The sequence below is a fragment of the Palaemon carinicauda genome, chromosome 30 (assembly GCF_036898095.1).
Source record: "Palaemon carinicauda isolate YSFRI2023 chromosome 30, ASM3689809v2, whole genome shotgun sequence".
Taxonomy (NCBI): domain Eukaryota; kingdom Metazoa; phylum Arthropoda; class Malacostraca; order Decapoda; family Palaemonidae; genus Palaemon; species Palaemon carinicauda.
The window spans coordinates 67,836,007-67,844,301 of record NC_090754.1 but is presented as its reverse complement, the minus strand read 5'-3'; positions in this window follow the sequence as shown (position 1 = coordinate 67,844,301).

Here is an 8,295-nt window from a genome sequence, read left to right as displayed (position 1 = left end):
GGATTTGGCTCAATGTCTCCAGAGAGCATAAGAATTAATGATAATAAAAAAGATACATCATACTCAACATTTAGATTAGTAAGATTTATAACAAAACAATCTGTTTTAAGGAAATATAGATAAAGTGATTGTTCAAACCCATAGACTATAGAAAAAGAGTCGGAAAAAAATGGTCAACATGGAGGACCCCATACACCATGCAAAGTCTAATACCCTCCAGGATAGCCACTTCAACTGAAGGGAGGACAGTAAGGGTAGTTTTGAGAAGAAATGGAATCAGATAAGGAAGAAAGAAACCTCTTGATAAACCACCAGGCATCCATAGCCCTTCTATTAACCCTGCCCAACACACCATATAAAAAAACAAGAGGAAGAGAAAAAAATAAGATAGAATAGGGTGCTCGAGTGTACCCTCAAACAAGAGAACTCTAACCCAAGACAGTGAGACCATGGTACAGAGGCTATGGCACAACCCAAGACTAGAGAACAATGGTTTGATTTTGGAGTTTCCTTTTCCTAGAAGAGCCGCTTACCACAGCTACAGAGTCTCTTTTACCCTTACCAAGAGGAAAGTAGCCACTGAACTATCACAGTACAGTAATTAGCCCCTTAAAAAAAGTGTTTGGTAATTTCAGTGTTGTCGTGTGTGTGAGGAAAGACCAGAATATTTAAAGGATAGGCCAGACTATTCGGTGTACATGTCGGCAAAAGAAAAATGACCCGTAACTAGTCAAAAGATCCAATAACTCTCTAGCGGTAGTATCTCTACGGGTGGCTGGTGCCTTAGCCAACCTACTACCTCCCAGAACGTCAGACGGGCCAGCTCAACCCGGCCCCTGTGGTGCCCAACCACAACAGAGCCTTGCCACCCTCAGTAAATAGATTAAACTCACTGTCCCAAGCTGGGATTGATCTGATGCCATGCGATTGCTAGGCGAAGATGCTACCACTCTGCTAGATAGTGTAAAGATTTATTTTCCGTGATAAAGTTACACATAGAGCAAAAGAAATGTTTAGATACAATGTTACCATATCTTAACTTAGTTTTGATCAGTTTCCAACTGGTAATATCTACTTGTACCCCATAGTGGTGTGGGTAGGATAGTGGGAGAAAAGTGCAAATGTTATAAGCAACAAATTTGGCATGAGAACTCTTATTATCGCCAACAAATCAAAATCAACCTCAGGCTACCTCAATTTATGGCTATTTCCATGATGGCTGACACTTTTCAAAATGGTGGCCAATTTGCTCAAAAGGCCTATTTCATATATTTTATTCCATAATCCTACAATTTGCTACAAATGTTGCAATAAGACTCTAGTAGCTGCCTCATTTTGAATGCTGCACTATAGGTAAGCAGAGTTCTGTTTAGCTCAGCTAAATAGTAGGCCTACAGCATCCCTTTTGGTGGCAATAAAGTCCAGCAGATATGTCAAAAAGATGATCACTTCCGGAAGAAAGCATGAAAATTTGTATACAGGGGTTTTTAAGTATGCTGAATCCATTTCTAACCGGATCCACGCTAGCAAACCAAGGGGTCCTACTCAAAATTAAGAAATCCAAAATGGCTGCCCTGCGTATTGCCGATTTTGCTATTTCATCAGAACATTGGTTATTTTTTACCTTGAAACATGATCTTAATTTAGATATAAAGGTTTTTAGGGTCAAGGAATGCAATAAGACTCCTTAAAAAAACATAAAATGTAATTTAGAACAAAATTCAAGATGGCTGCCCTCCATGCATAATGCAAACCAGTAAACTATTTGTCTATTCGGCATATAACTACTTTATTCACCTTTTCACTGTTATCAATAGGTTTTGGGACAAGAAATTCAATAAAGCATTTTGATTCCTATAATATGTTCACCAGTAAAAAAATCTAGTTACAGTTTAAATAAATTTCGATGAACCATTGAAAGCAATAATGTTCTTTCTCGTAACGCACAAAGAATAGAGATGTACACATGTCATTTGCTTATTATATTGGAAATGTACATTGGACAAATGGTTTTACTGAAACAGTATTAAGATGAAAACAAAATATTGAAATGTTTTATAAATTTCAAGAAATAAACTTAATCTAATCTATCAATGGGCTCTTCACATTGTCCACCACAAAAACACAGCTGTGTGCATGGGAGGCTTGCTTTAGCACACTGACATCTTCTTGTGCACCGTTTTTTACAGGCACACTTAATGAGTTCTCTGCAGCCCTTTGATGCTTCTGGCAGGGTACTCCATAAGGGCACCCACATTCTCTCTCTGTCAAGTGTCCACCCCCACTCAGAAGGACTCGGAAGTGTTGGACTGCCTTCCAACGCCTGACCCCAGATGTATCCAGCTTGATAAGCAGCACGCTTTACATGTTGTAGAAGTGCTGCATGTGACGGTGGGATGTTTTCCAGCTTCCGATTACAGTAGGAGAAGAGGTGCTTCCTGGCTTTATTTACATCAGTGAGTCGCAATGTGCGCGAGTACAGCAGAACCACATTTCTATCAAGTTTCTTCAGGTCCGCTTCTGTAACTTCACGTGGAGCAGCAGACAGTCTTTGAAACACTTCAGTGATTTCTGGAATTGATTTCCATACTTCCCATGCAGTCTTCTTACCGACAGAGCTAAATGAAGACACCGTGTCACATCCTGATATAGCATGCATGAATGGGAGGCCTCTGCAGTAATCATTGCCAAGCTCACTAGCTATGACATGTGCTCCAATATACCGAAAGTGAGTACCATGACCAAATGCTAGCCAGAGTTCATAATCTTTCATGCTGATAGCAGTCACAATGGCTAGAACTAAGACATCTGTGTCAGTCGCATGCACCATAATCCTCTTAAATGTTATTGCTGTAGGCATGAAAGCAGTGAAGCATCATTCGGTAGTCTGCTTCTTCATGAGTGTATGGTTGAAGCCCAGAAACATCAAGTGTTGAGGAGGAGGCAACATTCTGACCTTTTGTTGTGACCAGCATCTTTCCTAGCACTGTTGATTCAGATTTGATCACATTGGCTAGAAATCTAAAGAGTTCCACCTTGTTGCTGTCAACACGCAAGAAGCTTTTCCAGTTGTGAGGAAGTCGTGTTTTCTCGGAAACCCGAAGAGCTTCTCCAGTACCTCGATGCTCTCTGGTGTGTGCTTTAAGACTGTCGTCCTTATAGGCATCCCACACAACATCTACTCGAGCCACATGTTCAAGTTGCCTCTTGAGATAAGGAACAAAGACACACTCTGCATAGTCTTTAAATGTTTTCACATTTGTTTTAGCAGTCTTGGGATCCAATGTGTGGACGATAGCTGCCCCATCAAATATCTTCACATCCATATCAGATATGTTCTGTGGTCGTTGGGCTAGTGGTTCTAAACACTTCAGTAATTCAGCTTTTTCTCCAAGTCGCATCATGTTATTTTCAGCCAGCGACGGTAGCCAAGAGTGGTTCTCATGCTGGAAGAAGATGTCCAATTCTCCATTTCGTGCTTGGCAAGAGATGTACATTCTGGAAAATAGTTGCAGGTCACTCTTCATGTTTGCCAATTTATACTTCATTGAGGGCACCTTCCGCTCTCCAGACTTGAACAATTTAAGATTGTTCTTTGGAACCGTTTCATAGAGTGCCTTCTCCATCTTCACAAGTCGGGAATCAACAAATGTTTTGTACGGGTTCTTTCCTATTTCCTCTGCTTCTGAGATGTTTTTGATGACTTCATCAGCCATGATGACCTTTGTGTCTTGTGTTAGGAGATCAGTACCCGTTTCTGTGAAGGGATTACCTAGGTCATTCACTACATCTATCACACTTTGTACATCTGAGGCAAATCTCAAATGTAACCAAATTTCTTGTACTTAAGACCTATATTTAGTCATAAGATGCTATGTGCTACACAGAAGAAAAACGTTTAACTAGATTGATATTTGCATTACCAGCAGAAAGCAGCCATTTTGGATTTTGCTCGAAATATTATTTTATGGTATTTTAGTGTAACTCATTGAATTCCTTGACCCTAAAAACCTATATATCAACACCAAGATCATGCTTCTATGTCAAATAGAACCAAAGTTCTGATAAAATATAAAAATTGGCAATACGCAAGGCGGCCATTTTGGATTTCTCGATTTTGAGTAAGACCCCTTGGTTTGCCAGCGTGGATCCGGTTAGAAATGGATTCAGCCTACTCAAAAACCCCTCTATGCAAATTTTCATGCTTTCTTCCGAAAGTGAACATCTTGGCCATTCTATTCGACATATCTACTAGACTATGCATGTTATATCATCTGCTTAAGATGAAACAATTGTCTGATAAACATGATAAAAGCTAAGTATTCTTTTGGTCATTCTTCAGGAAGCCAACTCAATTTCTAGGAGTTTTTGTAATGTTAATCACTCTGGCGAACCCCTGCATCTTTTTACCTCCGCCAACGAAGTCGGAAGGAAGTTGTGTTTGTTATTGAACACCTTCCAGCCACAATTTTAAACGTAGAGTAATGAAACTTGCAGAGATTAACGGTTGTGTAAAAAGATGGAAGTGATTAAATTCAGTCATATGCCCATAATTTTAATCGTAAAGTAATGAAGCTTACGAGGATTTTAAACTGTTATGTAAAGAGCTGAAAAGGATTAAATATAAGAAAGTCAAAGGTCAAGGTCACGGACGAGGACTACATTCTTATCACGTAATCAGCCATAAGTTTGGACATCCTTGTCACAGTGACTTCAAACTTGGTTCATATTTGAGTGTATAAAAATCCACGCTAATTAAAACATGTCAAGGTGGAGAAATAAGCTGCCGTGGCGGAGAACTGCGCTCTACTGAGTGCCCCTCTCGTTTGTCTTGTGTTTCCATGCTGTCTGTCCTACGCGCGCCAAATATAATGTGTGATTGTTTGTACTTCTTTAAGGGCTTCTATGCCTTGTACAGAATTCATATTTTGCATGACTCCAATGTAGACCTCTTAGTTGGTGTAAGAGCATTTACATGAGCTGTACTATCCATTCTGATAACATCAGCGGTAGACTCTTGGTCATGGATGCCTGCTACTCTAATGTAGGCAGCAGCTGTCACCAATTGGTGTCTTGATTCATCTGCCCATTCTGTCTGTGATGATGGACATGTTTGATTTTCGTGTTAATTATATATGAGTCACACTGTTCTGGCATGATAATGAAGAGGCATGAAATAGATTGTGGCCATTCTTTATGGTTTGCAGTGACTTTTTTTCTCTTGGACTCTGTAACAGACATCCTGCAATTGAACAATTAAATTTTTTTCTTGTGAACACGGGCGTAGAATTTGCTGGGTGCCTTGAGTCTTCCAATAACGTTTGTGAATTGTATCTGTCCAAGTCTCTTTAAAGATCTCAAGGATTCATTAATTTTACTGTCCATAATTTCATGACTGTCTAGCAGAACCAGGTCTACCAAATCTTCCTCAAAAAGGTTACCCATTTCTTTGATTACTTTTGCTAGATTCTCAACCATTTCAAGAAACCCTTTCTGCAGTTTTTATTCAGTTTTATCATGATCTTTAGTCCCAGATTTTGGATCAGCATCACTTCTAGTCTCAAACTCTTCAATCAGGCGGCTTATTTCAGGAGCAGCCACTGTCCACGTTTTGAGAGCACCTGCATCTTCAAATAAGCTGAAGTCTCCCACATTTCCTTCCACATGAGCATTATTCTGTTCATGCGCGTGGTCTGAAGTATCCATTGTGTAAAACAAATGCAGTGTGGTTTCACTGATAGGGAAATTTCCCTTCATAAATTCAACAAATATATATGTTTTTGGAAAACCACCATGTCTCAAATGAATTGAAAGTCACCTGTCATAATGTACATGGTCCAGGGCAAACATTTTGTGTAAAGGTCAGCACGTTTTAATACTATGAAATCTCCTTCATATATTTATCAAATCAATTGTTAAGCCATCTTCTCATGTTGCTTTTCCTCTTCCATGCTTTTAAATGTTATCTTTACCTCTCTTACTGTTACTTTTGGTATCGGCTCAGGCGTTTTATTATTTCTATTGGCCAAGTTATTTCTTATATCATTATTGTATAGAATCATATAGAAAACCTCTGCAATTTTTATCACTCCATCTCTTTTGTTGATGATATTCCCAATTTCATCCTTTAAAGCAAACATCTGTTGGCACCCTGTTCCAAATTTTCTTTTCATCAATTTGATGCTTCTTCCTTTCTTTAGTAGCCTGATTATGTTCATGAATAACTTGAATTTTTAGTTTGTTTATTTTTTTTTTGTAGTTCTGCTAATTGTATTTTATCTCTCTTGGATTTTACCCTCATTTCCAATCTTTTCTCTATTGGGCTTTTGATGTTTCTCATAGTTTTCTATGATATTATCTTGTTTATGAATTTTTCTACCTATCTCTTGTGCTGATTTCAATATATATATATATATATATATATATATATATATATATATATATATATATATATATATATATATATATATATATATATATATCATTACTTGCTAAGCTACAACCCTAGTTGGAGAGGCAGGATATGCTATAAGCCAAGGGGCTCCAACAGGGAAAGTAACCAGGCGAAGAAAGGAAACAAGGAAAAATAGAATATTCTGAGAACAGTTACAACATTGAAATAAATATTTCCTACATAAACTATAAAATCAAAACAAGAGGAAGAGAAATAAGGTAGAATAATGTGCCCAAGTGTACCCTGAAACAAGATAACTCTAATCTAAGACAGTGGAAGACCATAGTACAAAGACTAGAGAACAATAGTTTGATTTTGGAATGTCCTTCTGCTAGAGGAGCTGCTAAACCATAGCTAGAGTCTCTTCTCTTAGAAGAGATGCATGCCATATCTAAATAGTCTCTTCCTTCCTTAGAAGAGTTGCTTAGCATAGCTAAAAAGTCTCTTCTACCCTTACCAAGAGGAAATTGGCCACTGACCAATTACAGTGCAGTAGTTAACTCCTTGAGAGAAGAAGAATTGTTTGGTAATCTAAGTCTTGTCAGGTGTATGAGGACAGAGGAGAATAAGTAACGAATAGGCTAGCCTATTCGGTGTATATGTAGGCAAAGGGAAACTGGACCGTAACTAGAGAGAAGGATACAATGTAGTACTGTCTGCCCAGTCAAAGGACCCCATAACTCTCTAGCGGTAGTGTATATATATATATATATATATATATATATATATATATATATATATATATATATATATATATATATATATATATATATATATATAAATTACATATATATAGAACCATCATCTGCCGTTGCTAGTCCACTGTAGAACAAAGACCTGAGACATGTCCCTCCATTCAATCCTGTTTATGGTATTTCTATAGCAGTTTTAACCAGTAACTTTTCTAAGTTCGTCAATCTTTCGTCTTTTCCTTCCCGTTTCTTATGAAATCTCTGTTATTTCTAAAGTCCATTTATATTATCTGTCATTCTCATTATATTCCTGCTCATGTCAATTTCTTTTTCTTACTTGCTATTCTTATTAGAATATCCTGTACTTTAATTTGCTCTCGTATCCATGTTGCTCTTTTCTGTCTCTGTTAATCCCATCATCATTCTTTCCATAGTTATTTGAGTTATAACTAGCTTGCTTAAGGCTCCAAGTTTTTATGCATAAGTTAATACTGGTTAGACCATCTGATTAAATGGTTTCTTTTTAGAGGAAGTGACATTGATTTTCATAATCTCATTTGGTCATTGTGTTCACCAAAAAGCTCTCCATCCTATGATTATCCTTCTATTAATTTTGGTTTTTTGTCCTGGGGAAACGGTTACCGTCTGTCCTAAGTACGTATATTAAATAAGAATCTTTAGAAGCTCGTCCATATAGTTGACACCACACATACTGTACAGTATTTATTTTAACACCAATCTTGTTTGGTTGCATGCCATGCACCTGCAAATTGAGATATTCCTTTATTATTTTCATTTGATTTCTGGAAATTTTTTGTTGTTATTATCATAAGTCTACATAAAAAGGGAAGTGCAAATAATTCATTAATATTATTACAACTTTAGCCACAACATGAAACCGTCTCAAAATAGAAAAATATACAAACGTCATTGTGAACAGGAACTGACAAGAAAATATGCTTTGCGCAATCTACAAATTATTGTTTTAAGTATCTGTAAGGTATTTCCATTAATGTTTACATTTTTTTATAGCAAAAAATCAAAATTATCATTAGTATTAATTTCATTAGTACAATTAGTTATTTATCTATTTTAGAAGATTTGTGGTTAAACAATAGTTCACCATCACTGCGCCAAGTTCCAATATAT